This window comes from Myotis lucifugus, unplaced genomic scaffold, assembly GCF_000147115.1.
Source record: "Myotis lucifugus unplaced genomic scaffold, Myoluc2.0 scaffold_268, whole genome shotgun sequence".
Classification (NCBI taxonomy): domain Eukaryota; kingdom Metazoa; phylum Chordata; class Mammalia; order Chiroptera; family Vespertilionidae; genus Myotis; species Myotis lucifugus.
In genome coordinates this window covers 1,671,557-1,682,704 of record NW_005871316.1, presented here as the reverse complement: position 1 = coordinate 1,682,704, position 11,148 = coordinate 1,671,557, and the positions used below count along the sequence as shown (strand labels likewise).

The following is an 11,148-nucleotide window of genomic DNA, read 5'->3' as shown; positions in this document are numbered from 1 at the left end:
CTGCTCAGCAAGTGACCGAGGACCATTGAAGTCCATGTGCTCTAGTCATTTGGCGGGGACCCGGGGTTCCATGGCTGACTTGGCCAACTCTGATCCCTGCTACGCCCAGTCCTCCATCCAGGGCGACTTCAACTATAAAAGTTGCATGGCCTCCAGGTAGGTCGCCCTCTCCATGGCTCGCCAGGCTTGGTTTATCCACAGTTGCCCTGGGAGGCGGATTTCCAGGTTCCCAGGGAGAGCGCCTGGACAGCAGTGGGCGCCCCTGGAGCGGCGCCCTGCTTTCCACAGGAACTGGAAAAGGGAAGGCCCAGCGCTTGCTGGGGGTTCCAGGTGGGGCTTTGGGTGGCCAACACTACAAGGGCTAGTGCTGCTGGGCCCTTGCTGCTCCTGGCGGTGCTGCAGCTCTGGCTGCAGCTGCCCATCGCCCCCCTCCCCGGATCCATGGGCCCCATATCCTCAGGGGAATCTAGTCACTGTGATGTGGTCCTTGAGTGCTGTCAGCCCGCAATAGCCATGAACTTGGGAATGCGATGGGAAGCGCCTGGCGGAGACTTTCAGTACTGCAGCCGCACTAAGGCCTCAGGGCCTGAAGTTCAAAGTCAGCTCCTGGCTGCTAGGTGCCCTTGGAGGACCAGGGACCTACCCTGCAGCTGCTCCACATCTCAGACCCAGTTTGAATCAGGACAGTGAGGCGTCCATTTCCTGCGGACCCTCCAGCAGGCTTCTCCGAGGACTGAGTCGTCAGCGGGAGCTATGGGGTCTTTACCCCATCATGAGTGACAAGCCTGGGTGGAAGGGGCCAGCCCTGTGGGCGTCCCAGGACCATCCCCGCCCCGCTGTCCCCAGCAGGGCAGGGGGGGGGGGGCCCTCTTCCTTGCTGCTTTAGTCCTGAGCTGGGTGCGCAGGTGAACAGGCAGACTCAGCAGGGAGCTCCGAAGGCACCTCTGTTTCTTTGTTATGGGGTGAGGCCACAACATTAGTAACAAAGAAACAGAATTTCCGGAGGATGAGGCCAGGAAATCAGGATTTTAAAAAGATTCCCAGGTGATTCTAATGTGCAGCCAAGGTTGAGAACTACTGGCTTAGGGAGAGGTGAGATCTGGGGTCCAGGCTGAAGGGAGAAACTCGCTCGAAAGGGGCGTGAAAGCACGCAGTGGGAACTAGACTCTCAAAGGAAGATTGCTCCCCACAAAATACGCCCTGTTGGGGTAAGTGTAGCCCTTAAATGGGGAAGGGGGTCCACAGGGCTGCAGTAGAAGGAGACAATAGAAATTAACACACAGCAGGGCTGGGCACAGGAGGGCAGTCTGGAGTTCTGACAGTGCGCTGGCTGAGGAGTACCAAGGGGAGATTGGAGTCTGCACGCATCCTGTGGCTTTTTTTTTCTTTCTTTTTTTTCTTTTTCTTTTTTTAAATCCTTGCTTCTGATTACTAAGCCCAGTACATAGGATCTTCCAATTAAAAAACACTCGCTGAGACTGCAGGGGAAAGCTGTTTTTGTGAAACCTGGAGAACAGAATGTGGAGAAAGGAACAGGAAGCCAGCTCTAGGGCAGTCCATCCCTCTAACCCAGCAGTAAGTGCAGCAGGGAAACTCATCTAAATGCTCAGTAGGGGAGGAGTCTTTTAGCCCCAGCTATCAATACAAAAACACTACCACCCAGGGGTTGTATCAGAAATTGACTCTTGTGTGAATGCAACTAAAGGGAGACTAAGAAACGAAGAGCTCCCAACTGCTTGAAAAAAGGATTGTGGCTTATGACGCCGAGGAGCTGTGGAGGGAACTCCAATAGTGGGCTGTCTACCTGCCAAACTGAACAGTAGAGGAAGTGAACGACCTTCACTACTTCACATTTTTATTTTTTATCTTTTACTTGAGAAACTAATTTTTTTCTTTCTCACCTGATTTTACCTTTTTTTATTATATTTTTTTAAATTACTATTATTACTACTATTATTTTACCTTTTTTAAAGTTTGATTTTATTTTTTCTTTATTTTATTTTGGGATTAGTGTTTTACATTCTATTTTTATTTTTCCAGTAGCATTATTTTACTCTATCTCAATTTTTCCTTTATACCAACACTCTTCCTCACGTTCCCCTTTTGCCCTGTTTCTCTTACCCTGTTCCTGCTTTAGTTTTTCTCTATCCTTTCTTTTTACTCCCTGTTAAAAATTGATCTTACTCATATATCTAATTTCTGCTCCCCTGCTCCAAGCCATACACACTTTTCTCTTCCCTTTCTTCACTATCCAGATTTTCTTTTACTTCCCTTTTGTTTGTTTGGTTTTTGTTGTTTTGTTTTATTCTATTCTTTTTTTTTCCTTTTCTCAATGTCATTTTTGCACTCTTTTCTATCCCTTAACTCTTTTTTTTTCTGTTAGTCATCTTTATTTGGGGTTATTATTACTGTGAATACATTTGTGTTTGGTGCCCTGTGCGCTGTGTATTGTTGTGGTATATTTTGTGCCTTTAAGTCAACGCAGGAGAGAGAGAGAGCTACATAACCAGACATCTAGAGAGGAGCGATCATGGGGAGACAAAGAAACAGCCTGCATACAAAAAAAAACAAGGCATCAGCAGAAAAGGAAGTAAATGAAATGGATGCAAGCAAAACATCAGAGAAAGAATTCAGAGAAATGGTCATAAGGTCACTGAAAAGGATAGAAGACAAATTCAATAATATGTGTAAGAACCAAAAGGAAATGAAGAACCAAGAAGAAATGAAAAATGACATCACTGCAATAAAGAACTCAATAAAAAGCATCAACAATAGACTAGAAGTGGAGGACCGCATCAGTGAACTAGAAGACGAGGTAGGAAAAAATACCCAAACAGAGCAGCATCTAGAAAAAAAAAAAAAAAGGAGGTGAGTCTAAAGCAGTGGTTCTCAACCTGTGGGTCGTGACCCCTTTGGGGTCAAACGACCCTTTCACAGGGGTCGCCTAAGACCATCAGAAAACACATATATAATTACATATTGTTTTTGTGATTAATCACTATGCTTTAATTATGTTCACTTTGTAACAATGAAAATACATCCTGCATATCAGATATTTACATTACAATTCATAACAGTAGCAAAATTACAGTTATGAAGTAGCAACAAAAATAATTTTACGGTTGGTGGTCACCACAACAGGAGGAACTGTATTAAAGGGTGGCGGCATTAGGAACGTTGAGAACCATTGGCCTAAAGGAACTTTGGGACAACACGAAACGAAACAACATCCACATAATAGGGGTGCCAGAAGGAGAGGATCCTGAGCAAGGAATAGAAAACCTGTTTGAAGAAATAATGACAGAAAACTTCCCTAATATAAGGAAGAAAAAACTCACACAAGTCCAAGAAGCTCACAGAGTCCCAAACAAAATGAACCCCAAAAGACTGACACCAAGACACATTATAATTAAATTGGCAAACATCAACGATAAAGTAAGAATCTTAAAGGCTGCCAGAGAGAGACAGAAATTTACCTACAGAGGATCACCCATCAGACTAGCAACTGATTTCTCAACAGAAACACATCAGGCCAAAAGGGAATGGAATGAAACATACAAAGTCATGCAAAGGAAGGGTTTGAATCTAAGAATACTGTATCCAGCAAGGCTATCAATCAAAATTGAGGGTGAAAGAAGGAGCTTCACAGACAAAAAAAATGAACAAAGGGAGTTTATTACCACCAAACCAGCAATGCAAGAAATGTTAAAGGGTTTGCTATAAAAAGAAGAAATCGAAAGGGAAGAAGGAACACAGGCCTAAAGAATAAAAATGGCGACAAACAAGTACCTATCAATAATAACTTTACATGTAAATGGATTAAATGCCCCAATCAGTGGGTGCCTTTTTCTATCTTTCCATGTGTTTGTGGGATGAGGGACCAAGGCAGTTGGCATCTTTTAGGCACTGCAGAGCTGCTTCCACACTGGAACTGTTTTACTCTCCTTCAAAGAAAACTGTGCCTTCTTCCCTCCATCAGTATCTTCCTTTGCTGGTATCTGTTGAACTTTAGTCTCTCCCTTACAATTTTAAGGATGTTGACATATCCTATTTTTTCCTTCCTTTTATACCACACGTTCTTGTCATGCTTAAAGCTGCCCTTCTTATATTGTCTCTTTTTTTTTTAAATTGAGACCAGTACCATCATATATCCAGACAATGAAACCAGAAATCTGGGAATCATGAAGAAGCTTCACTTTCTATATTTACCTCATGCTTCATACTTTTAGTCATTTGCCAAATCCTATTGATTTGAACTACCTGAGTTAGCAGGTCTTATGTTTCCAGGTTAATGAGGGTTGATCACAGACCTACTCTGAGGTCCCAATGAAAGCTGTACACCATTTCCACAGAAAATGCACACTCACGTGCACATCTGCTATTCTAGGGATCCATTAGTCCTCTTTTTGCTTTAATGGCCACTGCCTTAGTTTCAGCTCACGTTATTTTTTCTCTAGCCCTCTCTGCTCTTCCTTAATGTTTCTCCACTAACCCATCTTCCATCTAATACCAGTGTAATTTCATAAGTGAACAGTGTTTCAGTTACATTATTTCAGATATTTCAGTGGTTCCCTTTTATATCAGGGCCTTCCATAGTCTGGCACTGGCTCACTGTTACACACCCTCTTCTCTTTCATTGTATCCCAGCAATACTGTGGCACTTAGTTTCCTAAACTTTTCATGTATGTCATCTCTCTGTGCCTTTGCCTATTCTGTTTCTTCTGTGTAGAATGTGGCTCCTCTTCCCCTTTGCCTGTGGACTCCTATATTTAGTCACTTTCAGAAATCTGTTTAAGTATCAAATACTCTTTGTTCAACCCTGTCAAGAGTTAATCACTTTGTCCACTGTGTGGCTTACTCATGAGTGCACATAGTACACAGCACTGTAATTCTTTTTTATAGATCGATTCCATACTAGGTGGAAAGCTCGTTTGGGGTAGAAACTGGACTGCGTCTTCTAATCTTTTCTAAAACATATACCCTTATAAGGGCAGGAACCTTATCTATCAGCCTGTATCCCCAGCAAACAGTGCAGCATTTGGAATGTGGTGGGCACTTGCATTGTTGAACAAATGAATGAATTATTGTTATTCCTATTTTACAGACCAAAGAAACCTGACTCCAAGTATACGAAAATCTGCATTTACACAACAGATAAACTGTGAGTTAGTTATTTGAAATCTTGCTCTATGCCAGGCACTGTAGTAATCACTGGATATCTACAGGCAAATTAGACAGCTGCTGCACTTGCATTTAGCACACTATCTCCACATCGTAGGTACTTATAATTATTTAGGGGTGGGGCCGGAGATGCGCGGAGAGTGCGGACGAAGGGGGAACATCCCGTGGGGCCTGGGCGGGTTGGGAGGTGGAGACTGCGGACAGCGACAATGGCAGCTGCAGCAGCGGCCGGCTGATGGGCCTGGCCGTGTGCACGGGCGGAAGGACGGGACCTGGCCGGTAAGTTGTGGGAGAGCCCAGAGACCGTGTTCCAGCTGGACTCGGTGCGCGTGTGGCTGGGTAAGCACTACAAGAAGTACGTCCACGCGGATGCGCCCACCAATAAGATGCTGGCGGGGCTGCTGGTGCAGCTCCTGCAGTTCCAGGAAGATGCCTTTGGAAGCATGTCGCCAACCCGGCCTTCACCAGGCTCCCTGCTGAATGTTTCATGGATTTCACAGATGGAGGCACCTTGTGTCACATTCTCGGGGCTGCTTACAAATATAAGAATGGCCAGGGCTGGTGGAGGTTTGATCTACAGAATCCATCCGAATGGATCATATTGTTGAGATGTTTATGAATATTGAAAAAAAACATTGGTGCAGAGCAATTACCTGACCAGACCCAACATCTACCTCATTCCAGACATTGACCTGAAGTTGGCTAACAAATTGATGTCAAACGACATCAGGGCACATTCACTGGCAAGAAGTGGAAAGCTTCCCACCACATTTACCCACATTCTTCCTCACAAGAGGACGAACAGTGGTTGAGACCCTCGATGAGGAAGGACAAGCAAGTGCTGGTCCACTGGGGCTTTTACCCTGGCAGCTGTGATACCTGGGTCCAGAGTAATGATGTTGATGTGGAAATTGAAGATCCACCAATTCCAGAAAAGCTGTGGAAGGTTCATGCAAAATGGATTTTGGACACTGGTGTGTTCAAGGAATGGATGAATGCGGACTATGAGGTGGATGAGAACAGGAAGCCCATGAGTCTTCAACAGAACAGCAAATTTCCACAAAAAATGAAGAGCCTGTCAGAAGTCCCAAGGGAAGAGATAGGAAGGCATCAGCTAATACTCTAAAGAGGAAACACTCGCTTTCCCCACTACCCCCCACACCCACAGAATCACGGGAGAAGAGTGGCAAGAATGGCCAAGTTAGCCTCTATGGGAAGGGCAGGAGTCAGAAAGAGGAAGATGAACAGGAAGACCTTACCAAGGACATGGAAGACCCCACACCTGTGCCCAATATAGAGGCAGTGGTGCTTCCCAAAAATGTAAATCCAAAGAAAGTGAGAATACACCTGTTAAAGGAAGAACTAAAGCTGATCTAGATGAGCAGGATGAAGAAAGAGTCACAACAGGAGGAAAGGAAGATGACAATCCCAGCAAAGGTGATCAGAGTTGGCTGGTTGATCCTGGTGAGGGTAATGTGATGGAGCAGACCAATCACATCATCATTCCCAGCTACCCATCCTGGTTTGATTATAACTGTATTCACGTGATTGAACGTCAGCTCTTCCTGAGTTTTTTCAATGGAAAAAACAAATCCAAGACTCCAGAGATATACTTGGCATATTGAAATTTTATGATTGACACATACCGACTAACCCCCCCAAGAATATCTGACCAGCACCACCTGTCGAGGAACTTGACTGGAGACGTGTGTGCTGTGATGAGGGTTCACACCTTCCTAGAGAAGTGGGGCCTTGTTAATTACCAGGTGGACCCAGAAAGCCAGCCCATGGCAATGGGACCCCTGCCTACCTCACTTCAATGTGCTGACTGATACCCCCTCCGGGCTTGTGCCTCTACACCTTCCATCACCTCAGGTACCTGCTGCTCATCAGATGTTAAATTTTCCTAAGAAGAACAAGGAAAAACCAATTGATTTGCAGAACTGACATTTACTCCAAAAAAATCTTGGCACAGAGTAAAGGTGCAGCGCTGGAAGGGAGTAGACACAGCAGGAGACCCTGCTGCTACTGCTGGAGGCCTGGAGATGTACAAGGATGATTGGACAAAGTGTCGGAGCACGTGGGCAGTCTTCCACTTCCTGAGGCTCCCCAACGAGGACCCATACATGGAGAACTCCGATGCCTACCTGGGGCCCCTGACCTCCCTGCCAGTCCCCTTCAGCCAGTCAGGAAACCCCTTCAGCCAGTCAGGAAACCCGTCATGAGCATGGTAGCCTTTCTGGCATCTGTGGTGGAGCCTCCAGTGGCATCTGCTGCAGCTAAAGCTGCTTTGGAGGAGTTTCCTCAGTCAGGGAGGAGGTGCCCCTGGAACTGGTTGAAGCTCATGTCAAGAAAGTACAAGAAAGAAACCAAGATGGTGGCATAGGTAAACACCAGAAATTGCTGCCTCGCACAACCACTTCAAAAATACAAATAAAAGACAAAACGGACATCATCCAGAACCACAGGAAGGCTGGCTGAGTGGAAATTCTACAACTAGAAGGAAAGAGAAAAGCACACTGAGACTCAGAGGAGGTGCAGAAGTAAAGTGCAGAGGTACCGAGGCGTGAGCGTGGAAAGGGCTGGCAACGGAGGACGCAGTTGTCTTTTTTAATCAGGAGGGAGTCACAAGTTCCCAACTGCTCTGAACTCCAGTTGCGGGTGAGTCTCTGGGGACCCAGACTCATATGGGGAGAAACTGGACGGTCTGGCATCGGTCGGAACTCGAGGGCGGCTTTCTCTCAGAGGTACTGGCAGTGATTACCATGGGACACTGAGACCTGGAGCCTTTTAGGGCAGGGCTGAGGATCAGCCATAGCTGTTTGCTCCACCCTGTTGATTCCCTGAGACCACGCCCCACCCAAGCTGTGCACAGAGGCTTTTGCATATGAATGGCCTGGCCCTTTGCAATCTAAAATTACCTAACAAACTGCAGCTGGGTCAGAGAGACCCAGAACTTCCAAAAGAAGTCCCAAGGCCCCACAGAAGCTTGCATTGCTTCACAGCTGGGCCTCATCTGGGCACCTCCAAACCCCAAACAAAGAAGAAGAATCTGCAGATCTCTCCATAGCTCCAGCTGGGTAGCCTCAGGCAGAGGCTAAATTAGCACCTCCTTAGAGATCCAAGAGCAGTGTATCCAGTGGTCAGAGTGGGACCATCCAGATTACAACTCCTCAGATCCATAAGGGACAAATTCAGGGGGCAGACTCAGTGAGCACCAAAGCCCCACTGAAGCAAGTCTTGCCCCAGAAGGGTGTCTCCAACACAGAAGTTCTCCCACCTTAGACACAGCTGAATCTCACAGCCAATTGGCATGGAGGTCAACTCCTCCCACTGATACCAACAACAATCAAGGCTTAATTAAAACAAGACTGTGCACAAAGCCCACAAAGGGGTGCACCAAGAGTTTCCACCTCAGGTAATTGGGGAAGCTGAGCCATTGGGCCCTATAGGACACCTAGCACAAAAAGCCACTCTATCAACACAGGGAAGCAGCCAAAATGCAGAGTCAAAGAAACAGGTCACAAATGACAGAAATGGAGGAAAGCAAACTATTGGATATAGAGTTCAAAACCACGGTTATAAGGTTTTTCAAGAATTTTCTAGAAACCGCCGATAAATTTAGTGAGACCCTCCATAAATCTAGTGAGACCCTCGAGGATATGAAAAAGGACCAACTAGAAATTAAGCATACAGACTGAAATAAAGAATATTATACAGAGATCCAATAGCAGACTAGAGGATCACAAGAATCAAGTCAAAGATTTGAAATACGAAGAAGCAAAAAACACCCAACCGGAAAAACAAAAAGAAAAAAGAATCCAAAAATATGAAGATAGTGTAAGGAGCCTCTGGGACAACTTCAAGCCTACCAACATCCGAATTATGGGGATGCTAGAAGAAGAGAGAGAGCAAGATATTGAAAACCTATTTGAAGAAATAATGACAGAAAACTTCCCCTACCTGGTGAAAGAAATTGACTTACAAGTCCAGGATGCACAGAGAACCCCAAACAAAAGGAATCAAAGAGGACCATACCAAGGCACATCATAATTAAAATGCCAATAGCAAAAGACAGAGATAGAATCTTAAAAGCAGCAAGAGAAAAACAGTCAGTTACCTACAAGGGAGTACCCATATGACTGTCAGCTGATTTCTCAACAGAAACTTTGCAAGCCAGAAGGGAGTGGCAAGAAATATTCAAAGTGATGAATAGCAAGAACCTACAACCAAGATTAGTCTACCCAGTAAAGCTATCATTCAGAATTGAAGGTCAGATAATGAGCTTCACAGATAAGAAAAAGCTAAAGGAGTTCATCACCACCAAACCAGTATTATATGAAATGCTGAAAGGTATTCTTTAAGAAGAGGAAGAAGAAGAAAAAGGTAAAGATACAAATTATGATCAACAAATACACATCTATCAACAAGTGAATCTAAAAATCAAGTGAATAAATCAGGGGCCCTCAAACTTTTTAAACAGGGGGCCAGTTCACTGTCCCTCAGACCGTTGGAGGGCCGAACTATAGTTTAAAAAAAAACTATGATCAAATTCCTATGCACACTGCACATATCTTATTTAGGGAGAAAAAAGTAGAACATGAGGTTTCTGAAGGAAACATAGCCACGGCCGCAGCAGCTGCTCTTGCCTCAGCTGCAACCAAAGCCAAGCACCTGGCTGCCGTGGAAGAGAGAAAGATCAAGTCCCTGGCCGCGCTCCTGGTTGAGACACAGGTGAAGAAACTGGAGATCAAATGCTGGCATTTCAAGGAGCTGGAGACGAACCTGGACAGAGAGAACGAGGCTTTAGAACAGCAGAGGCAGCAGCTGCTCACTGAATGCCAGAACTTCTACATGGAACAGCTGAAATAGGCAGAATTGCGAGCCCACCAGCAAATGGAGCAGCAGCACAGGCAGAACCCTGCACAGGGCTACCAGCACACGGCAAGACCCGGGCCTGGCTCCGCTGGGAACAGCAGGGCACCCCGGCATGTTGCCTCACCAGCAACCCCCACCCTACCCTCTGATGCAGCACCAGATGCCGCCACCCCACCCACCCAAGCCAGGTCAGATACCAGGCCCTCGTTCCATTGTGCCGGGGCAGCCTCTGCCAGGATGCATGATTCCCACTGTCGCAGCCAGCATTTCTGTCTTGGTGTGGTGTTGGAGACCGGGTGTAAGCTGACACGGTCCTTGCACCTGAAGGGGCTAGCAAGGCTGGGACCCTTACCCACACAGTTTTCCCAGACTTGTTTGGATGGCGGTTATCAGTAGAATGAGAGCAACCTTTGTAGAATGACAACAGCCTTTCATGGCTTATTAAGAAGTCTGTAACTATTTACTGAGATTTGCTGTATGGAGAATTTGTCCTTCTGCTCTATCTCTCCCTTAGAGATTAAGAGGAACAAAGAATACATTTCTCTTGACAGACCTCCTATTCAGTGTTTTGTGTATAAAAGGCATTGCGTGGTTAATAAACTTGCTGCAGTTCCTTGATTGATCTGTAGTCCTCCCGATCCCGCTCTCCTGACTTTCTTTTCTCAATTCCCACCTCCCTACCTCAGCCTGGTTCAACCTGTCAGGCTGGCACTGACAGTGTGGGTATTCCAGGCTCTATCATTTCTGTTGTCCTGCAGTCTTGCTTTGCCTCATGCCTCTGTGGATAACGTTTTATAATCATTTCTTTCTATTTTCTTCACTGTTTTAAAGGAGAGCATTCAAAGTTAATAGGAACCAAAACCTGGTGATGGGCAGAGGGATAGCCAGTAGGGACAACCCTAAGGCATTACAAGTGACCTTATTCCTGCTTATCTGAGCTAAGAATGGTGCTGATGGTGATGTCTCTGCGGCTTTGGCCACCCAAAGATGTGCCCGAATCAAAGGACAGGGAAGGGACCCCGTTGGGTTTTCTCTCAAGTGAGGTCTCAGGCCTTGCCCTGCCCGCAGATCGCCCTTAGCACTGGGAGG

General features: G+C 45.9%; 1 pseudogene; it reads left to right on the top strand.

Annotated features, from left to right (window-relative positions):
* The first annotated feature begins 441 nt into the window (after positions 1-441).
* LOC102418802 lies at positions 442-10,366 on the top strand (annotated as a pseudogene).
* Positions 10,367-11,148: the final 782 nt, after the last annotated feature.